The following is a 24,898-nucleotide window of genomic DNA, read 5'->3' as shown; positions in this document are numbered from 1 at the left end:
TCCTTTACTGCTCTAATGGGGTAGTCTTCTTTGATTCCTTTAATAGTAAGGAAATACAATTTAGTGAAACGTAAAACATTTATACAATTTACATAAATATGTCAATTGAATTAAAATGATATATTTTTCTATAGTTTACATATAAAAATAATTTATTTTCATAAATTTTATGATAAAATTTTATAAAACAACCAGTCATAGAAAAGAAATTTATAACCAACTACTTAATTTGATTTATGTTTAATTGAAAAAAAAATTAAATTAAATTTAAAACATATTTTATTTATGAAAAGTTAAATAAATAACTTGCGCCTCTTTTTTTATTTTCTCCGATTCTCATAAAAGCTTTTAGGTTTGTTTGTTTAGTGGATTGCTGCAAATTTCATTTATTTTCTCTATTCCTCATAAAAGCTTTTAGATTTGTTTGCTAGTGGAACAGTAATTCATCAAATTAGATCACTATTGATCCACGTTTAGGATCGGGTGGCACAAATAATGATTTAGGTATCATACCTCTGTATTTGGGTTGCAAGGATTTCAATTCAAATTTCATCGGATTAAGTCTTGTTCTAAAATAATGAAAATGTATTTGATTACAATAGTCAAGTTAGGCCTTTATAACCACCCGATCAACAAAACTATTTTAGTTTTAATGATAATGCATAAAAGATATTTTTTACACATAAAAGATGACTTTAATCTTGTATGAAATCGTAGTTATTTCCTTCAAAATTATGACTATTTCAAAGTAATTAGATTCAATAATCATATATTGTCATCCAATTTTCAAGATAATTACTTAGACCTCAATGATTAAGGAGCTAGAGTAAGGTCATCTTATCATCACCATCAATCATCTGATCCTCTTTACCTCGGAACACAACTATTAAACCAACTTAATTATTTTGATTATCGACCATTGTGGTATAGTCCAACTTGAGCACTATTGGAAGAGAAGGATTCCATTAAGTAGAGGGTACCCTCGACGTCCAAGTGCTAGTTGGAAAAGGATAGCAGTTACAAAATTATTTTGAGCCAAAGCTGGAGGGGACTCACCTTATTACCTTCAAAAACCTTCATTTCTTGCTTTTCAAATTTCCCTACAAATGAAAGCCACTAAGTCAAGACCGTCAACTTGGTTATAATTGTTAAACATCTTAACGATGTGGATCCACAAGTCAAGACAAGATCAAAACCTAGAGTGGACGGGTTATATCCAAACTTAGAGCAACTCCAAATAACCTTAGGTAAAGGACAAAAGAAAAGCTAAGTGTTCATTAGGTTTCACATCATACTCTTACATCTATGCCATTTGTTCATACTGGCTTTATGTAGTTTAAGGAAACTCTCTTTTGGAGCAATGGAATCTAAATAACATCTCCAAATAAAATCTTATAATTTTTGTGGGTATTTAAGTTTTCAGATAATATTTTAAATTGCTTGTCTATCTCTCATATTTCTAGATAGATAGAGATATTCGAGTGTTATTCTTCTCAGGAAAGTAGACATATCCTAATTTAATTGAATAGTTTTATCTCTAGTGAAAGTGTCATACTAATCGATCTTCAATGAAATAAGAATTTACGAGAAAATTTTGAATCAATGTTTCATAAAGAGGAGAAACTTTATTGAGAAGTTCATCATTCCAACAACGACGATCATGATGAATTAACTCATTTACCATAAATGTGTTTTAGATATATGACATTTTACTATTACTAACTCTAGTTTAAGAATTATTAAACTTTAATTTTTTTTACTAATAATTATTTCTTGAATAGATATGGACTATAATTATATAGATACAATTTTTGGGTCATAATATATATAGATATAATCTGTAATTTTAATATATAAACATGGCATTTTAATTATTAATTTAAATTGTTTATATAAAGTTCACTTTCTTTTGTTATTTTCATTATTATGATTTGAAAAGTCCTAAAATATTATTAAATAAAACCTTAAAAGAAAGTAGTTTCACGCATCATAGAATATATACATACGCATATGTTATCATGAAGCATGGTTGTGTCCATTTTAGGGGTTACTGGTTTTAGTGTTGGTGGGGTAGAGAGAGCCTCAAAACAATAAGGGCTTTGGCAAGATTTTTGATAAATTACTAGGTATATTTTTAAATTGTTGACAATTTGTTAAGTATACGTGTTTGTTTATATATTAAATTAGATTATACTTATTTGTTCTCTCTTGCTTTTGAGAAGTGGAACATTTTTTAAGCTCAAATTGGCTCACCTGCTTAAGGTCTTGTCATTTTGGACAATGTGCTACTTCTTCCTTGAGTTTTCCTCCTCTGCGTGGGTTTTAAAATAGCTTCTCCCAATTATTGACAAAAGGCTTCATGAAAAGATCTTTTTGCACAATCAAGGGATCTAAGAAATCTCAATCGTTTTAAAAATTAAGTGTCAAAAGCAAACAAATTCAAGAAAAGGTCTTATACAAAAAGATGGAAAGTCTCTTTTGTGGCTTAGAAGCGTGGGTGACATAAGATCTAGACTTGGACCGCCTTAGATGCTCTTAAATTCTTTATGAGAAACCCCCAAACTCATGATGTTATTTGGAATCTTTTCCTTTTGTTTGTATGAGATTAATGTTAAAAACCACCGATACTTTAGGCCATCTTTTAATCACTATGAAAGAAATTGGATTCTTGTTTCAACGCACTAGAGGAGAGTTACTAGGAGGTAGCGGCTAGTGGCGTTTTAGGCTTTGGTTGAACATGACTTATGAGGTCTTGATTGATGTCCTTGTTAGGATGTTCTTTGCTTTGTTATGTTGATTGTTTTTGTTTGTTCTGCCATATTTTTATCTTCCTAGCTTGTCGTTGTTTCTTTGTTTAGTGTATTTTTTGTGTGACTCATAACCTCTCTTTTATGATGCATTCATGGCTTGAAATTAAATGAATGTTGGCTTTCTAAATATATATATACAATTAAATTGTATGATCCGATGTGCATTTGGCTCATGGTGATTGGAATTTACAAGGAATATGTAACGCCCTTCACTCAATCTAGTCACCGGACCCAAGCTATAGGACGCTACCACAATTAACCAAGCATATCACAAATAATTTCGACTTTAAACATTCCATTAAATAATTAACGTGATATAATCCAAGCCTTGTAACACTCCTAACCCGTATCCGTTGCAGGAATAAGGTTATGAGGTATTCCTTGACCGAACAAAACTTCTATAAGGTCAAAGATATTTACCAGACATAAATTATCAACAATGCAACCTGTCTCATTGATTTTTCATAAGAGCTCTTATAAATTTCCAAAATGACTAATTATCAAAACATAACCGAATATCTAATAACAAATTAACTACTATCAAGTTTTAACTAAAACATTTCAACACATTAGTTCAATTATAAGGCTTCTCTAAACAAAATAAGCGAGCCATCTTCGCATGGCTATAATGTATACAAAGTCAAAATATCATTCTACCTATAGTCTATCCTATACATGCCTTAAATCATGATGATATACCATCTTCTCAACTCACATAATGACTCGATAGTGTGATGATATCTCCGGCTCTTCCAACTCGAACTAAAGGATAAACCTATAAGGAATGGAAAAGAGAACACGGAGTAAGCTTCAATGCTTAGTAAGTTTTAAGCAATGCAAACAATTAATTTACTTATAGATCGATTATTTCAAATTTTCAAGAAATCATTCCTAGGTAATTGCCATTTCGGCCAAGTATCCATGAACATAATGCATATTTAGCAAATTCACCTCACTTGAATCTGAACTCAATTAAAACCAAATATTGAAATCACAAATAAGATCATAAGAACTCGAAAAGTATCTCATTAACTAGTTTTAACCATGTTTGCAACAAAATCACAAATTCACTACAAGCTGTTTTTCTGAGCAACAGTCACTAAATTATTTATAACTGGAGATAAGAAACTCCAAATAAAGTGCCGTTAATTTTTCCTGAAAATAGACTTATATATCTTCCATTCATAAAATTTTCAGAATTTTTGGTTTGACCAATCAATACCAGATTTTTATTGAATTTTCCCATGTTTCACTGTTTGACTATTCTGACCACTCTTCACTACAAATCAATTTTCTCATTATATAGAATTTGAAATATGTTATCGTTTACTTCATTTGAAACTAGACTCATTAAGGAGTCTAAGAATATAAATTTTATCTTATAATCATCATTGTACAATTTACAATGATTTTCTAAAGACAGAACAGGGGATTTCAAAGTCATTTTGACTCTGTCTCACTCCACTTCAAATATCTCATTATCAAAAATTCTTTTGCTTACACGGTTTCTTTTATAAGAAACTAGACTCATTAAGCTTTAATTTCATAATTTATTCAGCTTCTAATTCAATTTCCACAATTTATGGTGATTTTCCAAAATCACGCTACAGTTGCTGTCCCAAGCAGATTTATTACAAATTTGCTCTTTTACACATTCCTTGCATTCAAATTATCTAAACATGTATATCATGTCATTCAAGATCGAACTCATATAACATAGGCATTAAAATGCTTCACTATCAGCTTTAGTTCAATTAAAACGAATGAAATACAATATCATATTCACATTTAATTTTCCAAGATCGTAATCACCTAAAAATAAAATCATATACTTCCACAAACCTTTCCACAAGGACCAAGTGTTTATATTTGAATATAAACATAGAATCACTTCACATAACTTCACACATTTACCGAATATATCACAATCACATTTATAGTCATAACACTTATTCACAGATGCATCACTTTATATATTTATAATTTAATTCAAATCAAAATCGCATACGAGTACATGATACATACCTGGCCAACTTAATATGTAATGCACTTTCAATTTGTCAACTTAGTGTAGGATCTTGTAATTGTATACTTTTATCAAATTCATCGGCACTTGGCCTACTAGGTATAAAACCCGAAATTATATTATCAGAACAAAGCCTGCGGGACTTTAACCCGGATACATTTCCAGCACGAAGCCTGCGGGACTTTGGCCCGATACATTTCAAAGACGAAGCTCATGGGACTTTAGCCGGATACATTTCAAAGACGAAGCTCATGGACCCTAAGTCCGGATATAATTCCAGCACATAGCTTGCGGACCCTAAGTCCGAATACACATCAAATATCATGCATATTTAATCATATATTAACACAATTTATTCAACATATCACATTAGTAGTCATTTGCTACGTTCGGATATAAGCTCCATATGAATATCATCATTTACATTTCGATTCGAAAGTCATACATAAATATCACATATCCATTTCACCATTCAAGCTTAACACATAGTGACCATTCGACTATAAGTCATATACATAAATTATTTATCACACCACTTAATTCAAGTAGAACCGAAAGGTCACAATTCATCTAATATACACATATCAAGGCATCATCAATTATATACTAAAGGTGACTACTCAAAACTTACCTTGAATATTTTTGAACAGTCTCGGATCGGCTATTCAACTACTTTCTCTTTTCCGTTGTATCAAATGAACTCTTCAACCGAAACCATAAGTAGGAAAATATAGAAATTTAAGCAATTAAAATTTGACAAAGGCCAAGAAAGGCTCACAATTAAACATGATTGAGTTCTCACTAGTAGGGCATTTCATTCTAAACACACAAACAAACATCACATTACATATAAAATTTCAATATTTTATACATACAATACTCAGATATATATTGTCTTATAGTTTGATAATGATATATCAAAGCCATCAAAAAGCATTTAATTAATCATTCAAGATCATGCAATGTACTAATTTAATTTTTTTTCATGTTTTATACAATCGCATCTTTAATTAAGCAAGCATTTAAATTAGAAACAGATAACAAAATGTCCTGTCTGGACAAGATTACACTCTATTATCTCAAGCATTTAATTTAACAAACATGATAAGACTGTCCAGCTTTGGACAACATTTAATCAGACAATATACAATTGTTTAACGTGTAATAACAAAATTGACTTAACCAAACTAACCAGCATCAATATTTTAGTATTCAAACCTCATAAATGGAACATTATTTCATTCAGACAGAAAAGGAACTGCACAAATTTGGGCAGCAGTAAAAAGTATTAAATCGGATAGAAATAAATTCTTATTTGTTCGAATAGCAGCGAAATTACTCAACTCGGAGATCAATAACATTAAATACATAAGAAATCAATCAAGTTTGTGGCTCGATTTTAATTTACCTTCCTTATGTCTATACTTGGAGACAACATTTAACATGTGAAGCATCCATGCAAATACATATTACATCCGTCCAAAAAATAAGTTAGCAAAAAAAAATGCAACCATCATTCTTACCGAACCACATTCAATCCATCCATTTTTTTTTAACAACATAATTGCAGCAGAAATCTAAAATAGCGCATGAAATTATAAAACAAAAAAAAAATCAATCTCAAGGACTTACCCAAATTCTCTCCCAACCGTACCTATCTTAAAGCAAGCTTTTTCCCCTTCTTACTACCGTCGTCTCCCTCTCCTTTAGCGAATTGCTTGAAGAACTAATAATTGCTTGAAGAATTTAGCTTCTAAACAAGCCAAAACAATGGTTTTTTCCCTACATGCAGCCGGTGTCATGGTCTCTCCCTCCATTCGAATGAACAGCAAAAACAAAGAAGAAGATAAAGCTCTCTTCTCTCCATTTTTCTTTTATTCCCTTCTATGATTCCTCTTATAATATCATTAAATATTATATTACTAACATGGAATCATATAACATTCATTAGGTTATTATTTTACAATACAAAATACATATTTTTCCTGTCAACTTTCATCATTGTCGTCCACTAATTTAATAGTGGTCCATTGGACATGCAAGTCCTCCTTGTTATATACCATGCATTATTTGGCCCTCTAAATTCTTCCTATCACATTTTTAGGTTTTAACACACAAGTCCTTTTTAGCTATTTCCACATTCAAATGACAAAGTTAAGACACGATACTTTCACACATACACTTTCACATATAATAAGCATAAAATATAACGTTTAATTATTTTTATGACTCGATTTTGTGGTCCCGAAACCACTTTCCGACTGGGGTCAAATTAGGGCTGTCACAAGCCTAATATGACTTATAAACATATTTGAATCCCAAACAAGCTTACGAAGCTTTTAGATCAACTCGAAAATAAATCAAGACTAATTTGAAGCTTTTATGAAAAGATAGGTAAAAAGAAAAAATGGGGGGTCACACGGCTATATGACCAAACCGTGTGACAGGCTGAGGCCATGTGGGATTAAAACACACAGCCGTGTTGCCCAACCTTTCATGGGAACTAAAATCGTGTGACAGGCCATGTAACTAAGTGTGACTGTGTTGGACCTAATTGTAAAACTTTGTAAATATTCAGACGGTTGTGCAACCAAGCTGTGTGAGAGATTGTGATTGTGTGCACCATTTGTTACCCAAAACATAAGACCACACGGTCGTGCTATATGCCCGTATACGGCACACGATCGTGTGGCAGACCTTGTGTGCCTAAATGATACCCTACAATGCAAGTTACCACACCAAACATCCAAATATACCACAACCATGCCATATACCATTTCTCAATTTGTGCAAAGACATCAAAAGCATACCAAAACAATACTTATATATTTCATCCTAAGTGTTAACCAATATGCCATAATTGGCACCTCAATTCAATAATTCATATCTCACTATTCATCATTATCCATGCCTCAATATTCATACTTAACATTCACATATGTCCATAATTTCAAATGTCAAGATTTCATCAACAAAATTTCTCCTTTCTAAGGGTCAATACTCATCAAGTAAAATACATCATATTAACCAAAACATATATGCAACTCATGTTGCACATCAACCAAAATAAGATCATCACTTCCAAACATTATACTTATATCCAGATAATCAATATCATTATATCAAGATCATCAACATCCAAAATAACTTAAACGCAAATACAACCCTATATGCATGCCATATAATTGAATCTGGAATAAATAAAGATTATTGAATTAGAGACTGGATAGTGTAAGCTCCGAGTTTATCTGACTGATGTGTTTCGAAAAATAACCTATTCAGAGACAGAAAGGAAAACAAGATAAGCATTACGAATGCTTAGTAAGCTCGTATGAAATTCATTTAACCTACCTTGGTAAATTTACAAATAAATTATGAAAACCTAATATAACATGTACGAATATCATTTGGCATCTTGTTACATCCACAAGTACATCACTTAACACTTCCAGAGGTTAATACATTATATTACATAGACGTATAATATAACCATTTATCTTTAGTACTATCCAAAAAGCATTTGACCAATTATAACTCGAATTATTTTGTTTATTTATCATTCTCATCTTAAAATAAAAAAACATTTAATTAAATGTTCACATTAACAACAACAGATGAGATTATCTGTAACACCTATACCCGTAACTCACGCCGGGGAGGAGCACAAGACATTACCTAACTTGATCTCATGCATACAATCAATCTCAAGTTACCGATTCTCGATCCAAACTTAAAACATTTTCAATTTCTACTTTAAACTTCTTATTATGGGTCTACGAGCCTCAAATCGACCGTTGAAAACCATTCAGGACTATATCGGGTCCTTAAACCAACTATGAAAATTTTGTCTTTAAAATAGGGCACACACCCGTGTGGAAGGGCAACACGCCCGTGTGACCAACTCGACATGGTCGTGCTGATGGCCCGTGTAGCTCACACGGCCTAAGTACCGTGGGACACGCTAGTGTCCCACACCCGTGTAGAATTAATTTCTAATTCACACCTACAAGGGTTTTCACACGGCCAGACACACGCCCATGCCATTGGCCCGTGTCCTTCACACGGCCACGACACGCCCGTGTCTTAGCCCGTGTACAAAAACCTGGGTATTCTGTTTCTGACGTCAGCATGCTCATAATGTCACACGGCCAAGGCACACGCCCGTGTACTGGGCCGTGTCCTCTACACGGCTGAGACACACGGCCGTGTCTTTGTTCGTGTGTTTATTACCATGCATACCGACTTGAAATTTTTACGTGCAGGGGACACACGACCGAACCACACACTCATGGGACGGACCATGTGTGTAATACCCCTACCCGTATTCATTGCCAGAATAGGGTACGAGGCATTACCGGAGTTTACGAATTAATTTTTTTTTTATATTCAATATAGCGCCTTTATAAATATCTAACCTTCCCTGCAATATTAAATCGAGACCAATCCACATCAACCAAATCAATTCAACATATTTTCAAGATAAATTCATGCATATTTATAAGATAACGTCATCACATATCTAAAACCAGGTTTGTTAACCATACTAATGGCTAACTTTACATTCATTTCACGTTAACATTTACTTTGTTAGCTTATACATGCCATTCATTTCCAAAATAAAGTTTCTTTATATACCGAAATCTTGAGGTTGACAGTGTGATGTGTCTCCGACCAAATCCGACCTCCGAGCTCTTAACACTACAAAACAGGGAAAAGGAAGCGGGTAAGCACTTCGTGCTTAGTAAGCTCATGTAACAAGAATTATACTTACCTAATATTTTCAATACAATACAATAAACATCCATATATCCATTCAATGCATTATTACCCTAATATGCACAAACTCAACATTCAAGTTAGTACAATAATTTCCATGTACCAATAATATATACCATGATTGATGAGCTCATCAATATCATAATTTCCATTTCCTTGTTATTTTTTTATACTTATCCCGTTGAATTTATCGTAATTTCGATGGATTTTTAGAGGTACACTTTTAGTGTACAATTCCGGGTCCGTCAATTCATATACATGTGCGCACATTTCCATTTTAGAGAGCACACTCCCGCGAACCTCAACCTTGCAGCGGATTACCGGTCGAGCTAAATCCCTACAATATAAACTCATAGAGTATTGTCGGGATTACCACCCAGCTAAATCCTCAAACGACAATTACTCTAATGAGCTTAGATTTGAATTACCAGTCCAAGCTAAATTCAGACCCTAATTCAGATTACCCGTCCGGGCTAAATCCATTTTACACATATTCTTCGGGAGGGCTATATCAGGATAGGATCACCCGTCCGGGCTAGATCCTTTTTACCGTCAATTCCTTTTCAGAGATCCATCGAAATTTTCCTTTCATTCAACCGGGATTTCTTCCCATTTTTATCAAATATATCAATGTTTTATCAATTTTCATACAATGAACATTCAAATCATATTCATATAAAAAACGTGCATTTCAAGCATTTAAGAATATAATTCAAGTTACATGAACTTACCTTGATACTTGTTTGTAAACAATAAAAATCTACTAATCCCGAACTTTTTCCTTTCCTCGATCTAGCTTCGTATTTGAATCTTCCGGATCTAAATAAATAAATTTAATTATCAATTTAATACATTTCATGTTCATATGCAACATTCTCTATAATTCAACTATTATTTATAGTTCATTCAAAGCTGTCTACTTGAGTCATAGTCACTAAATTATTTATAACTTGAGCTATGGAACTCCAAATTAAGATCCGTTAATTTTCCATGAAACTAGACTCATATATAATTTTACCATAAAATTTTCAGAATTTTTGGTTTATCCAATAAGTACAGTTTATTTTTAAAGTTACCCCTGTTCTGCTGTCGATAATTCTAAATCTTCTTCACTAAAAATTAATTATCTCTTCATATAGAATTCAAATAATATTATAGTTTGTTTCTCTTAAAAATAGACTCATTAAGGATTCTATACATATAAATTTAAGCCCCTAATTGTTTTTCTTCAATTTTTTATGATTTTTCAAAGTCAGAACAGGGGAACCCGAATTCATTCTGACCTTGTCTCACAAAATTCATTATATCTCAAAATTTACAAATCCATTGCTTACACTATTTCTTCTATGAGAAACTAGACTCAATAAGCTTTAATGCCATATTTTTTTCATCTTCTAATTAGATTTTTAAAATTTATGGTGATTTTTCAAAGTTAGTCGACTGCTGTTGTCCAAACTGTTTTTGTGTAAGCTGTTTATTACCATTTTTCCCCTAAGCTTTTAATAAATGATAATTTCGTCCCTACTCAATTAGCCTCTCAATTGAGCTGATTTTTCTCAATTAACATTTTATTCTATCACCTTAAACTATTTTACAACCTTTAGGAATCAGAATTTCAGCAATAGACTTTAATTCCAAGCATTTTCACGATTAGGTCCTAAAAATCAATTTCTATTGAAATTACCAAAGAAAATCATCTCATAAACAAATTAAAGCTTTAATTTCATTCTATTTCATCATAAAATTACAGCACTCAACCATGGTGACTTTCAATTTCATACATGAAATCAAAAACTAATGAATTTAATAGTAGGACCTAGTTGTAAAAGTCTTAGAAACACAAAAATTACAAGAAAAAGGCAAGGATTAACTCACTTGGTGCAAAAATTATGAAATACCAGCTTAGAGAACCCTCCTATGGCATTTTTAGCTGCTGGAATTGAAGAGAAATGAAGAGGAATCTAGTTATTTCCTATTTAGTCCTAGCTTTATTTAGTTAATTTTGTAATATTCCAATTTTACCCTTAATTTATCAATTTTTTTTGCTGATTTCATACCCTTGCCGTCCAGCCCAAATAAATTTTGGGTCTAATTTCCTTTTAAATCCTTTCTCATTAGACTTTTAAGCTATTTAATCATTCTGGCAACTTTTACACCTATTACAATTTAGTCCTTTTCATTTAATTGACTACCCAAACATTAAAATTTCCTAACGAAATTTTAATACCACATTAATAACATTTCATAAATATTTATAAAATTATTTTTGACTCGGTTTTACGAGATAGAGGTCTCGATATCTTGTTTTTACCCAATTTCTTCAATAATTTCTTTTTCTATCTAATCACTAAATCGGTAAAATTTTTCTATTAATATTTTCATACGATTTTCCTATCATATCAATTTTCAAGAAAAAATATTGAAATAAATTTCTCTTTAAATCAGATCTATGGTTACGAAACCATTGTTCCGATAACCTTGAATTTAGGCCATTACAATGTGTCACACACGGCCTAGACACACGCCCTTGTGCCTACCCATGTGGACAGTATAAGGCTATTTACCAAGCCTCATTGCCACCCTTACATATATAGTTCTATACAAATACCAACCAATATCGAAACAAGTATAACTCCTATAACTAAATCAGCCATAATAGACATTCATTCAACCATGAGAATGCATCTTCTATAAATTCAAAATGAATATTACTGTCATTCAAAGCTTAATACAAATTAAAGGGTTTCCAACCCAAGCCAACACATTTGGCCAATTCTCAAAGACACAAAATAATAAAGTCTAAGTTCTATACATGCCATATTTAAAAATATAAATCCAACTATACCGAATGCTTCGGTTGATAGTGTGATTGATATCTCTGACTTCTAGAATCCTTAAGCTAGTTAGGCGGCACTGTAAGGAAATGGAAAGGAAAGGGAGTAAGCATAAAAGCTTAGTAAGTTACATATAAGTAATTACACAACAACAACATTTTATCAATGATCCACATGCTCATGATACCAAGGCATAGGCATAACTTACTCATTACCACCTGTACTAGTCACATATTGTTCAATGAGCTCATATCTCATACGTACCAATTAGGTACCTGTACCACTCACAACACGGTTATACTTTCCTCATTTGCTTAAAAACATAACGTTCACTGTTGAACTATTTGGAACACTACCGGATATTCATTAAGCCTCAGACGTGGGTAAGGTGTCAATGCCATGTCCCAGACATGGTCTTACACTGACTATCATCTGGTAGCCGATGCATGTCCCAGACATGTCTTACACTAGCTCTCATCTCAATATTGATGCCATGTCTCAGACACGGTCTTACACTGGCTCTCATAAGGTGGCTGATGCATGTCCCGGACATGTCTTACACTAGCTCACACACAAATGACCCAAACGTCACGGCATGAATATCTGATTTATTTCCTAGGTTCAAACAGGAACTCTACTATCTTTATTATCATCATACCATCTCAATTCCACAATCAAGCTATTCATGCTATATTAATTCAAATACAATTCAACACATACATTAGTAATATAGTTGTATTATTTACATACAACTTACCTCGGATTATAAAATTTGGCGACTCGTCAATTTAGTCGATTTGCTTGGCTTTTCCCTGATCTAGGTTCGAATTTGGCAATTCTTGATCTAACATAGCAAAATGCACTCATTTAATCACTAAATAAAATTAAGAAATTAAAATTCACATCTTCGGTCAAATAACTATTTTGCCCTTAAACTTTGGCAAAATGACCATTTTACCCCTATGTTCAAAAATTCACATTTATCATTCATTTTACAACTTGTGCAAAATAGTCCCTTTAGGTGTTTTCATGTTAACACCTTTCACAAAAGTTGTCTATTACACAACTAAGACTCATATTCTTCCATTAAATTTCAGAAAACATCCTAAATTCTCTCATGGAAAAACCCTAGACCTTCAACCATTTTGTATGATATACCCCTCATTTGAAAGCTCATGCTTCAAGGGTCTCAAAAATGCAAAAATCATCAACAATGTGTATGGAAATCACTTACTTGTGAGTCAACAAAGTAGATGAAAATTTTGAGCTTTCAAACCCCCTTCTATGGCTGATTTTCGGTGGTGTATGGGAGAAGAAAAGAAAAGATGACAACTTTTCTTTATTTTACTCAATTTTCTAATGTCATCAAAACCTAACACTTTAACTAATTGATTTCCTTGTCCTATGGCTGGCTATGCTTTCATTTAAGGGTCTAATTGCCCTTTAAAGACCCCCAATTTTGGTTCTCTAGCTATTTAACACCCTTAGCTATCAATTTGAGACTTTTGCACTTTATGCGCTTTAGTCCTTTTTCACAATTGTGCTCACAAACGTTGAAATTAGCTCACCAAATTTTTCATGCACTCTTATAATCATACTATAACTCTAAAATAATAATAAAATAATTTACTCAACTCCGGATTTGTGGTCCCGAGACCACTATTCTAACTAGCCCAAAATTAGGCTATTACATTATCACACACGAATCAAATAACATTTCTAAAGATACCATTTAATCTATATAAAAAAACTTTCAGCAAGTACAACATTTATATCATTCCATTCTCATGTATCCATTTCAGATTCAATATTCACATTATTTAAACAATTTCATTTCCCATCACGTTTATTTTCATTGTCTGGAGAATTATAAAATATACCTCAGATACACGGGATAATAATTCCCACATAAGTTGGCAATAGGGACATTAACCATTACTCAATGCTGCTCATACAAGCTGCTGAGACTCAACAACAAGTGCTAGATTCTGGTCATTAGTATGATATCCACCACTGGTACATAGTACTTAATATATATAACATCAGCACAAAGTGCCTGATACTGTAACACCGGTATAAAGTACCTGATAACTGTAATCACTGGCATATAGTACCTGATAAACCCTAATAACATGTCATTTGTATCTTAACTATTCACCAAGTTCACACGAGCCCTGTATCACGTATTCAATCTTTTTCATTCTTTTTAACATTTTCGTACACATATCAAACAACCATATACTTATTCATTTCCGTTCACTTATCAAATAACCATATACTTATTATTTAAACCAATTAATATTCCATAACCGTTCCATATCATATAACCATTCGTGTTAGCCACATAAATCGTACTTTGCACTATAGTTCTTTCGATGCCAATAATTATTGTATTACAACAATTAAACTATCAAGAGATTAAATAACACAATAATAAACAATCATTAAAAAAATTAAGTCTTATATGAAACTTACCTAATTAAAATCGGCAACGAATACTACACCAATGACTTTTAGGCAAAATTTCCTATTTTTGCGTTTATCTTCCGATTGTTTCAAATCTCAATTTACAATATGATTTAATTCAATTAATCAATTTCAAACATCTCAAAACAACCTATTATGATCGTGAATTAATTCAATTTCATTTTCAAATGTGCTCTAAATTTTTGAATTTTATTCAATTTAGTCCCTAAAATCTAAATAGCTATATCTATCAAATTTGAGATCTGATTTTTAAACCAATTACAATTACCTCCTTATGCAGCCATCTAATTTCTATAATTATAGAAATTTAGTATTAATTTTAAAAATTTACATTTTAGTCCCTAAACTCAAAATTAACAATTTCACTCTACAATTTAGTCCATACTTCATATCCAAGTTTAACCACTAACATAATAGCATCAAAAACTATAAAATTCATTAATGGTAACTTTAAAAATCTTTAACAATTTTGAAAATGGAAATACGTATTAGCTAGACCCAATTGCAACGATCTCAAAAATATAAAAATTATAAGAAACGGGCTCAATTTGAACTTACATGCAAGAGATTTGTGCTGGATCAACCTCAAAGCTTGGTAATGGTGTTTTTGTTTCCTAATTTCGGTGGGGTGAGCTATTGGAGAAGATGAATTAATTTTTTTTACTTATTTTAACATATATTTTAATTATAATTAAATATTTATAGTTCATATTCTAACTTAATTTCCTCCACTAACCACCCACTAACTTTTAAAAGGTATATTTATTATATAAATCTTCTCACAATTATTAAATAAATAATTTAATTAATAAAATTCAATAGTGATTAAGTGTTATGTATTTTATAATTTAATTTTTTTAATTGATCAACCAAACATCAAAATTATTAGTCTAAAATTTAATTCACTTATATAATAGCTCCGTATATATTCAGCACTAATTATTTATGAGCTTGGTTTATGAAAACGAGGTCCTGATACCTTATTTTTCAAAACCACTGACTTTCAGTAGCACCACTTGTACCTTGACTAACTAACCAATTAATAAAAATTACCAGATCAAAATTTAATAAAACACTAAAATAAGTTCATAAATGTTATTAAATAATATTTACTGACTCGATCATTAGAATATGGAGTTCCAAAACCGTCATTTTTAGTACCACTGAAAAATAGGTTGTTGCAGAATATCGAGATGTGCAGTGCTTATTAGGCGGAACTTTGGGATATTCTTGATGGTCTTGAGCAAGCTTGAGAGCATAGTTGTTATGATGTGTTATTAGAAACAAATTGTCTGGAAACTTTGCATCATATTAAAAGTACTCTGATAATACATTAACCAGAATCGTATGTCACTTATGCCATCCGATAATAAAGGAAAAAAAAACACTCATTAAATTCTTAACAAAAAACCAACAATTAATTAAGCCTTCAAAATTATGTTCTCTATACAAGCCTTTAATGTTGTTAACTTTATGCTCACTGGCTTGATCACGTGGTAATCGATAAAAAAATTAAAAACATAAAAACAAAAAATTCCTTACAATTTTCCATTATTTCTTTAAAACGTTGTTAAAAATTATTATAAAATGATAAAATCACAAAATATATAAAAATAATAAAAACCATAAAATTAAATAAAAATAAAAATATGTCTATTAACACAAAAATTTTCAGGTGGGGATGTTTGACCCTAATCATATTGTTCAAAGTCTACCAGTGATTATATTCTTTTATAGTTTTTATAATATTTTAATATTTATGTTATAAAATATGATTTATTTTTTTTATCTTTGTTACCTTCATTCACAATAAAAAAATCTAAAAATATAAAAAATAAAAAAAACTGAATTTTTGTCTTAAAAAACTAGATTTTTTTAAATATCAGGATTTTATATTATTTTAATTAAAATTATAAAATATATAAATTAACTAAAAATATACGCATTTGGAATCAACCTAAACAATGAATGTATATAGACATATTTGTCTAGCTCATTATATGCGTGACCACGAAAATAATAACAAAACAGATCAATTTGTGAGAAATTAACAAAACTTTTTGCTTAATATATCATTATTTCTGAAATTGATTATTATATAAAACATTGAAAAAGCTGCGTAGGACGTAGTAATATTCGCATGCTTAGTATATTAATTATTAAGTTTATGATTCTTTTCGGTTAAAAAGACTTCACCAAGGAATTATTTTATTTTCAAACCTTTCTTTTACTGTTTATCTGATTAATATATAAAATAATATTTTTTATTAAATTATACTCTTAGTAATTATATCATGCGTAAGTTATAATGTCACATCCAAAAAATCGGGTTAGTGGAATTGGTTTGTGAAGTCGAGAGTGGTCACATCTCAATTTATAAAATTATCTTTGTGCATTTATTAATTAAGAAAGTACTAATTTGATCATTAAGTGTTAGTGAATCCACTCTAGAGACCTGAGTTCAAACCCCCTCCCTCTTATATTTTCATTATTTTTGGCAATCTAATTGTCACACTTTAAAATATATGTACGATTCAATATCTAACTTAAGTAAGAAATGAGCAATAGGCTCAATAGGGCTCAATGGTTAAGCATTAGTACTCCTTCCTAAAAGTCCTAGGTTTGAGTTCGAGCCCTCCTTTTAAAAAAAAAAATTGAGAATTCAGCAAGCCTTGGGGTAAATTGCATGTAATGCACTTATAGATTTTAAGGACTTCGTGAACCACACGGTTTCAACCTATTATACGGCTTGCCACACGATCGTGTCCTTCCTATAGGGTAAATTATTGTTTTCCGTACGATATTAGGTTGTTACACAGCCTAGCCACACGACCATGTGTCCCATGTTTTACAGTTTTACCTAGAAAATTGTGAATTGTTTAGTTAAGTCCTTATATAGCCCCTAAATTGTTTTTAGAGTTTTTATTCACTCAATTGGGTCCCTAATAGTATGCTTATTCTAGAATCTGTGAGTTAATGGCAATTTACAGTTATATTGTATGGTATGTTAATGTTATAGGCTTTCTGTCATTGTAATATTGACAGCCTGTTACTATTAATATTGTTACCACTCTATTGAGTACATGTTAAACAGGTCTACTGCTACTGTTGAACTGAATACATGTTAAGCATGTCTATTATTTCTGTATTGTTTTGTCACAAGCATGTCATATTGTATTTCATTGGGTGGGACGATATGAACAGAAGAGAAAGTGGCAATTTAATAATCTTCAAACAGCTGTGGTTCATCCACAACATAGTGGCAGTTTATCTGCAAACTTTTTATCTGAAAATACTGGTGGTTTACCCATAATTTTTACTGGCAGATTAAGAATAAATCAGTGGTGGTTAATCCATAACGCGATGTGTAACGGATGGAGGAGTTTTGGGAAACTCTTACTGTAGTGTGTAGTGGAGTTGGATAGGATCCTTTCTGATAAACTGAAATTGCATTGTCATTCATAAGCATGTTCATGCAAAAATGTGGATTCTAAAATATTATACTAATGTGTTGATTTGAAAAACTGATACTTTGAATTGCTATATGGTTGTGATTATTCTAAGAATTGTTAATTCATATGCTTTGTCTACTGTTAACTGTTTTATATTGATATTCTTGTGATTGGACTGACACTAAGCTTCTTAAGCTCACCCCCTTTAATTCCCATCTTCACAGATAATCATCAAGATTAGGACACGGACTCGGCATTCGGTGTAACACCCCCTAACCCCAAACCGTCGTCGGAACAGGGCTACGAGGCATTACCGGATATATCAGACAACTTATGGATATTTTACAATTATTATAACATTCATAGTATAATTGAAGAATTATGTCCCTATAATGGACTTTCGAAGCCCAACACAAATATTAAAGTGGAATGAAACGGGACTTGTTCGAGTATTCAGGGAAATATATATATATATATTTTTTACAAAAATTTCGACAACATTTCTTCTTAATTTTTTTTACATAAAACCCCCTGCAAATTCAAACCAAAAACCACCTAATCCAAAACCAATGGCACAATAAAAAACAATTTAAACCTAAATATATCTAAATCATAACCAATTTCATTAACATAGTCATTTAATAACTAAACATTCATAATATTAATCCAAATTAACTAATAACTTCATTCATTTTTTTTTTCATTCCAACTTATACCAAATTATATAATATAATATTTACCATTTTATCAAACTAATAACAAAATATGGTATACCATTCTTATAACTAACTTTACAAGTATATCTATATAACTTATACAACACCTAGTACATGCCACTTTCAATTAAGAAAGAAAATATCACCCAAAATCTTTTCGCTGAAGTCGGGATCACTCGGACGCTGGACCAAGACACTAGACTTCTATTAACCTACGCACGGAAACAACCGTACGCTGAGTATTTCATACTCAATGGTATTACCATAATTCAAATTGCAATAGCAATTAAAAAAAATAAAATAAGAACTCAGCATCAAATAACAATTCTTTTTTTTTTAAGTTATCATTAAATAACAATAAATAAACAATCTTTAGCTATTATTCAATTTTAGTTACAAATTACATTTACCGTGTTTTAATCACCACAATCATTTTAAATCCATGCATTTCATTTCCAATCTAAATTTTCAGTCCACAATTTTAATTTCTTTCATATTCACTAGTACAATGATCAAATTCATTTGAACTTCTCATTTCAATTATTCACCCTATTAACATTTCGGACTTTAACGGATACACGGATTCCAACCCAAACACACCAGTACGGCACATTGTGCCTAAAACGGTACATAGTACTGATCAAGATACGACACATAAAGTGCCTAAAACGACACACGAGGTGCCTGATACGACACATAAAGTGCCTGATCGATAAAGCCGGCAAATCCCGTACACTTCCATATCCTATGGCATGTCAATTATATCCGACTTAGCCCGACTAGTTAATAGGGTATTTCAATTCTCAATTCACTTTCATTTCCATTCCAAGATTACTTTTCAATTAAAATTTTCACATTAAAATCAATTTACAATTCAATTATACATACACATTCACCATTCAATTCAATTCTCATTCAACTCAAATATCAATACTTACCTTATAATTCACTTATTAAATATAGAATTGATATAAAACATTAAATAAAAAGTAATTTGAATTATAGTAATACAAACCGTGAATTTCTCGCTTTAATCCTCGATAGCTTTCTCCTTTCCTTTGTGCGCCGATGTCTTGGGTTCTTTGTTAACTACGAAAATAATAATAATTTATAATCATCAATATAACACAATTCAATTTAATCCATGAGCCTAAACATGCAAATTTAACCATTTTTAATGTATATATATAATTTCACCATTAAGCTGTCTACTTGAGTCATTGTTACTAAATTATTTATATCTTGAGCTAGGAAACTCCAAATTAAGATCCACTAATTTTCCCTAAAACTAGACTCATATATCTTCTCACCATAAGATTTTCATAATTTTTGGTCTAGCCAATTAGTACAGTTTATTCATTAAATACTCCCCTGTTATTTCATTTGACAGTTCTGACCTCTCTCTACTAAAAATAAATTATCTCATTGTACAGAACTCGAATAAGGTTCTTGTTTACTTATTTTGAAACTAGATTCATTAAGGAGTTCAGAAATATAAATTACACTCCATATAAATTACGGAGGCCTGTTAATGTACTTTTCCGATGCCCGTGAATTTTGGGTCATTACATTCGGAGGGCTCGTCTCTTATAGTTTCTTTTTTTAAAAGTATTCTAGACATATTATTTATAATTTCTGCTATTTGAGAACTATATTGCTTTATTTTGAACAGACTTGGATTTTGGGTTAAGTCTGGCATGCATGAGATTTAAATTGATTTTAGATTTGAAATTTGGAAATTAGATTATTGATGCATGAAAATCTGGTTTTTACAACCCTGTCGAATATCACTATTTCCGATGCAATATTATAAATGAGTTTTAAGTAGGAAATAAATTGAAAACAATTTTTGCCAAGTAAACATTGAAATCAATCGGTTTTTAAATTAAATTATATATTTTATGAACATGATAATTTTTTCTACTAAGATAAAAAAAGTTGTAAAATGACTGTTTAGTAAACTCTCATAGTTGTACTAGGCCATTTCGATGACTAATATAATTTTTTAAATTCGACCGCAACTTCTAGACTAGGTTTGGGAGGTTATATATAGATTTGGTCTATGCATTTTAATTTGGTTAGTTTTAGTCTCTACAATTTTGAAATTTAAAATTTTAGTCTTAACCAAATAATAGTTGTTAAATTTATTATATTCTATTATCTTTCAAATTTTGATGCAATAAATATATTATCACATGTATAATGTTATATTATTTTATTATTTCCACATATTATTCACAACAAGTTATTTAATAGATTTAAGGATCATCATTTATATCAATACTAAAAGTTTGAAATTATAAGAACTAAGAATGATTTAATTGGAGAACATGGACTAAATTTACCATTTTGCACATTGTACATAACTAATACCAAAATTTAACTAAACAAATTTAACTGCTACTCTTATAGATCATGAGTGAAATTTTAAAATTCAAAAAAATATATGGAAAGGCAATCAATTCAAAGAGTGTTGGAACTAGAGCTGATCATGGGCTGGGCGGCTTGGCCCGGCCCGAAGGCCCGCCCAAAAAATGAGAGGGTTTGGGTAAAAATATAGGCCCGAAAAATGGGCTTGGGCAAAAAAACGAGGCCCGTTTAGAAAACGGGCCGGGCCTCGAGTAAGAGTTTTTTGCCTGCCCGGCCAATTATATATTAATATATATATATTTATTTTATTTTTAATTATTTTAAAATTTTAATATAACTATTTTTATTATATTATTAATTTGTGTATTGTTTTAAGAATTGTTTTAGTATTATTTTTATTTGTTTTAATATTTGTTTTATGTTTTTAAATATATTTGATTTATTATATTTTTAAATTTTTTATTTAATGAAATAAAAAATTAATATGGGCCGGCTAGACTGGCTCGGGCTTAGTAATTTTATTTCGGGCGGGCTTGGGCAAAATTTTAGGCCCATATTTCGGCCGGGCGGACCTGGGCCTAGTAGACGAGCCTAAAATTTGTATGAGCCCGGCCCGACCCGCCCATGATCACCTCTAGTTGGAACTAAAATTGACCAAATTAAGGTATATGGAATAAAATCATAATTTATGCGAAATATAGAAAATAATAATAGAATTTTTTTTTATTTTTTTTTATAATGGGGAGTAAGTTAAGATTTCATATGACACAATATAATAAGAATGATTATTTTATACTCCGCTAATGAAGTAAAAAAAAAAAAAAACTCTAGAAACGAGTTAAAGTTGAATACGGATGCCTCTGTGGAGAGTGTCTCTGGCATAGTTGCAGTGGGTGGCGCTGCAAGAGATCACCAAGGTTCCTGGCTGTGGGGGTTCACCAAAGCGGTTGGATCATGTCCGCCGTTGATTGTTGAACTGTGGGGGCGTTTGAAGGGTTGTTTTTAGCTTGGGAAAAGGGTTGTAGGAGGGTTGAGTTAGAGACGGACTGTTTGCAGGCGGTTGATTTGTTGCAGGGCTATGGTGTAAGTTGTTTGGCGATAGTCAACAGATTGCGGGAGCTTCTTAATCAGCTATGGGAGGCTCAACTAGTGCACATAGTGAGGACAAAGAATGAGGTGGCGGATGGTATGCCCCGATTTGCGTCGAAGCTTCAGTGGAACAGACAAGTTTTTGAGAAGCCTCCTTACTCTGTTAATGATTTGTTCTGTAATGACTGTAGGTGTAAACTGTTTTATTCTCCTTTCCTAAAACAACAAAAAAAAACTCTACAAAATGATATAATTTGTTTGTTGGGTATAGTACAAAAATAAAACAATTAAAATTATATTTAGTATGGTTTTAAGTCTGTTTATAGAAAATTTTAGTACACTAAATATAATAAAATAAATATAGTAAAAGTATTATAGAGGTTATTGTATTAAAATTGAATTGTATTTTATTTTTATTTAAAAATAAATTAATTATTATATATTAAATCAAAATCAAAATTAATTATTTTATTAAAATTAATTATTATATATCGAAATAAATTTCACCTGTCATGCTACAATAATTGACTGTTTTCCGTGGTGATGTGTAATAATCTTGTACTGTTGAAAAAAATTGATTCACAAATTATTAATCAGTCTAGTATGACCAATGATTGTAAATGCCAAACAATGATATTGTGTACAGTGTAGTGATAGAGTGACCAAACATAAAGGGCTGTGATTTCTCTATCACGACATCTCAAATCGAATCATATTCTACAAACAGTCGCAGTGAAATATTACTCTACTTTTCAACATTTTTCCGTACAGGTCCACCTCATCGACTTGCCAAAGTGCGCGAAGCACCAGAAAAAAGAAACCTTCCTTGAAAGAGAAATCATAGAAAATAAGAAACAGGGGATCGTGGCGGTGTGATGATGGGGCCATCTCCGTTCAACATGGTTATGGCCTATGCGTCATTATCGCAATTCTATACAATTTTAATTTTTTGAAGGAATTTAATTGAAGATAATTAGAATTCATTCTGTGGGTATATTTTATAAAAAATTATATTTGAAAAAAATAAAGTACTCATTTTTAATTAAAATGTTATTACGAAAATGGGATTGCATTTGTAAAAGAATTAGTTTTTAAGCGCATGTTTACACGTTTAATTATTTTTATTTTCAAATATTAAATATATAAAATATACAAAATAATGTAAAATTACTTTTGTTTACATCAATATAAGTGGATTTCTCCTCATTAATAATATATGTAATACCTATATATTGCTTCTATAATAAATTTTTATTATTTTTAATTTATCTAATTATATTCAATAATTTAACCTTTGCTGTTACTTTTAATAATAACATATAGTTAGTAATATATTAATAATATTTTGAAGGTGTATATTAATAAATTATTATCTTAATATCAACTCACTAATATAAAGAGCGATAAATGATATTATTATAAGTTCAAACGATTCTTCACATATGTGCTCTTTTATATCTTTATATATATTAAAGACTATAGTTGTATAAAATTTTAAATATATATATATATATATATATATAAAAAGTTAACATCCAGAAATATCTTTACTATATTATTTTTATGATTTAGTGGTTTTATTATATTTAGATTATATTGAAAAATTATTATATTTTTACTAGTTAACCAAATACTAATTCAGTTGTAAAATAATTAATTTTTTACAAATAAATTATATTATAAGTGTATTTTTTGTCTTTTATACTTATATAAAGTCAATAAAAACCTACGCATAATAAGACTTAATCTTAAAACACTATATTTTTAAATTTTCGACTTTATTATTTTAACAAAATTTTATTTAATTATTATATAAATTTTAATAAAATATTTGCCACACAAATGTTTTCACCCCATGTGCTACAATTTATTTTTTCTTCACCTAGTTAGCGTGACTTGATTGGTGATAATGAACTCAAACACTTTATTATTAGCATATTATATGCCAGTGAAATTTTGAGAAAAAATATATGAAAAATGAGATATGTTGCAGGAAATAAAAAACTCACTAGACCAAATCCCAATCTTTGTTTTATATTATAATTATATTTCATATATGAAAAGCTAGTTAAATTTATAGATATGATAGATAGAGTTAAAAGGCTATTATATTAATTATATTAATTATTTTAATCAATTAAAATTTACAAAAATTAATTTAGAAATTATTTCATTAAAAGTTTTTAATATATATTTTTAAAAAATTTACTCATAAAAAGTTTAAAAATAATAATTTAAAATTAAATTTTTAACCACAAAAATTTTAATATGACAAATTTAGTGAGAAGAAAAGAATATCACATTATATGAAGTTTGAAATATTTATATTTATTTTAGG

General features: G+C 30.5%; 1 long non-coding RNA gene across 1 annotated transcript; it reads right to left on the bottom strand.

Annotated features, from left to right (window-relative positions):
• Positions 1 to 3,307: 3,307 nt before the first annotated feature.
• LOC128284367 (uncharacterized) lies at positions 3,308 to 5,021 on the bottom strand. The gene is made up of 2 exons (XR_008274797.1): positions 4,836 to 5,021; positions 3,308 to 3,585 (listed from the first exon to the last, which is right to left on the bottom strand). It is a non-coding gene; the product is annotated as an uncharacterized LOC128284367 (long non-coding RNA).
• Positions 5,022 to 24,898: the final 19,877 nt, after the last annotated feature.

The sequence above is a fragment of the Gossypium arboreum genome, chromosome 11, assembly GCF_025698485.1.
Source record: "Gossypium arboreum isolate Shixiya-1 chromosome 11, ASM2569848v2, whole genome shotgun sequence".
NCBI classification, from domain to species: Eukaryota; Viridiplantae; Streptophyta; class Magnoliopsida; order Malvales; family Malvaceae; genus Gossypium; species Gossypium arboreum.
Note: the sequence above shows the minus strand (reverse complement) of the source record. Positions and strands in the feature narration are given on the sequence as shown.